This window comes from Mytilus edulis, chromosome 6, assembly GCF_963676685.1.
Source record: "Mytilus edulis chromosome 6, xbMytEdul2.2, whole genome shotgun sequence".
NCBI lineage: Eukaryota > Metazoa > Mollusca > Bivalvia > Mytilida > Mytilidae > Mytilus > Mytilus edulis.
Window position 1 is genome coordinate 78,686,475 of NC_092349.1, and position 3,317 is coordinate 78,689,791.

Below are 3,317 nucleotides of genomic sequence, written 5' to 3' on the forward strand. Positions count from 1 at the left end.
ATAATAAACAAAATGTATAGGGTGACATATTATTATAGACTACAATGTGCCTGAACACGAGTTTAGATTACTACACTGACTACAAAATACAAGTGTAAAGCAAAAACATAAGCATACAGCGTCAGAAACAATATTTTTTGTGATCATCTAACATCAATTTACTCCACTTTTTAGTTTTTACCCTGATAACTAAAGCTAGGTGGAACCCTTACTAAAGCAACTTAAATCCAAAAGAAAGAGTTTGGCACCAATGGAAGCTACTACTTTCTGTCTTTACCAGTGTAGTTATTAATTTACTATAATTTTGTTTAGGTCGGCAGAAAGTGAACGTAATCGTTTCTTCTTTTGTTCACTTATATTCGTGGACTTGTTCGATAGGTTTACAAAACAATTATTAGTCGTTGCTTGGGAATGTTAAGACTTTATGTAAAACAATCAATCCACAAAGAACAGAAGTTGTCGCTAGGTTTTTTTTAAAGATTGCAAAGGTCAGTTCCCTTCTTTAAGTTTTTAGAAGTTGAATCATTTAAAGCAACGTTGAGGAAACGTTAAGTATCACTTTTTTTTCTCTTCAATAAAATGGAACTAGAACGGCTCAAAAACCAAGGAAAAATTCAAAACATATAACTGCATCTAGAGCAAAATATGTCTGTTCTTTTGAATCACCTGACATCACCCAAGGTGGAGTTCGTGTTGCTCTGTCTGTTGTTGTTTTTTTTCTTTTTTATGTTGTTGGGTTTTTTTTTCTGCTACGGCGTCGGTAATTTAAGTTTTTCTTATAATGCATATTTTATCATTATAAAAAGATTTAGCATAAATGCCAGGAGTTTGAATGTCACTTTAGTATATTTCGAGTCTCCTCTTTTATTTGATCCGGTAACTTTGACAACGTCAAGGCAAAAAAGCAAAAGACAAAACTCTCCACAAAACACTTCAATTCTAGCCTGAGTAATGTATGTTTTAATATACACCTCAATATTGTGAGTTATTACTTTTATTAGGCAATCATTCGATGAATGTATAGCTTTATTTTTTTCGTGTTCATTCTGTGTTTTAAAGAGATATTAACTGGAATATTTAGGTCACTATGTTAGTTCTACTTTAATATAAACGAATTATGAATATAAATGCATTTTCTCCTGTCAAAATATTTGTTAAATATTAGTATAGATGTTCAATTAAACGGATAGGTTCAAATACTCTAATCGTTGACGTTTATCATTTATTGTATTCATTTACCGAAGAAAACGAAATACATGAAAACTACTTTCATACAGACATGTATTAAAATACCGAACGTGATAAAAGAAATTAAATATTTGCAGATCATTAGAAGTAGATGACAATTAGGATCAATTTCCCTTGTTTCACTCCGACCGTAAAAATCTAAAAGTGTTCATTCATTCATGTCTTTATTTCCTCATAATTGAAATAAAATGCAATCTAATTAAAAACCGATCTCCATCGCTCCCGTTTTCTGATATGTCGCGTGGGAGATCTAACGAAACCGGCTTTGAGGTCACATGTGAGTGAACTAAAAGTAATGAATTTATTATGTTATGCAAATGAGTTGACGACCTATTAATAAGCCAATCAAAAAAGATTATGAATTATTTTTACTGACGATTTCGTCGTAAATAATGAATTACATCCATTTACCTTACGTTAAACTTTCAAGATCGTGAAAGACTCAATTTCATTGGTCAAAAAAGACACACCTACGAGGTCACTCACATGTAACCTCAAAGCGGGTTTCGTTAGATCTCCCATGCGACATATCAAAAACAGGAGCGATGAGAGATCGGTTTTTAATTAGATTGGATAAAATGAATACATAAAATCAACTAATTATCACACAACAAAAAGAATAAACGAAATAGGAACAGAACAAAACGTTTGTTTTTATATACAGACAAATATACACTTCAGTCACTCGGCATAGGGTCCTTATAATATTGATCTATCGATCATTTATTGCCTAACCTGAAACAACGTCCATATGTTGCTATGCATTTAACATGGGCGAGACAAAGCTTCTCAAACTCCGAATGTTCGACAATGATATTTAATGGAATTCGTTTTAGTAACTTTTTATAAACATCTTCATCATATTCAGTTAGTTCGCTATCCAGTTATAGAGAACAGTTCTCAATAATCATATTCCAACTAAGTTTACTCCATCATTTTCTGCTTAAGGAAATGTCTGTATCACGTCAAGATTTTACATTTGTCGTCTAGTCGGTTGATGCATTTTAGCTGCTTTTTTTTTTGCTATCTAATTAGGGACTTTGGTTTGTATTTTCTAAGGAGTTCAGTATTTTTTTTTTATTTCACTATTTTCATATTTTGCTATTTTGACATATTCGTTTAAGGCGTAACAATTTGTTAAATCGATCTTTCTCAAGATGTGACGTTAGAATGGTTTTTTTTCAAAATAGCCAGAGCCGTGGGCTTTTGAAGACGAAATAAATTATCACCAGGTTTTTTTTAAAACGCCAATGGCTTTCATTTATCTGTGTTTAAAAAAATTGTATTATACCAAAGACATACGCCTAAGATGAACTAATATTAGTCCTTGATCATTCAAAATTACACAAAACAAAAACTGTGTTTATGGAGACTAGCATGAGTAACGTATGTTTTATAATGCAACTGAATATTGTGAATTGGTGGAATATAAACTATCGAATATACACTTCTTTTATTAAACATTGGTTTTATTGATGATGAATGAATAGCTCTACATTTTCCGTGCTAAATTTTTGTTTTTAAAGGAAATATTAACTGGAATATTTAGTTCACTATGTAAGATCTACTTTAAAATGATCGAATTATGAATATAAATGTATTTTCACTTGTCAAAATGTTTGTTAGGTATTATTATAAAATTTTACATTATATAATATTTTCAATTAAACGCATAGATCAACAACTTTAATCGTGGAAGTTTTTAAATTAATGTATTCCTTTTACAAAGAAAACGAAATATGTGAAAGCTACTTTGATGCAAACATGTCTTAAAATACCATACGTGATAAATGAAATTAAATATTTGCAAACATTTAGAAATCGATGACAAATAGGACCAATTTCCGTTGTTTTATCTGAGCGTCAAAATCTAAAAGTTTTCAAATTCTACACGAAATTGATAAAAAGAGTTTCTACTATAAACTCAAAGTATCGTTAAACAATATAAAATGTTTCTATAAAATCGAAATGTTTTGAGCTATTGCTATTGAAAGCATATTTATACAACACAGCACGTAAGAAATTTTATAAAATATTGTATCAAATGACATTGCTCACCAAACCCTGTT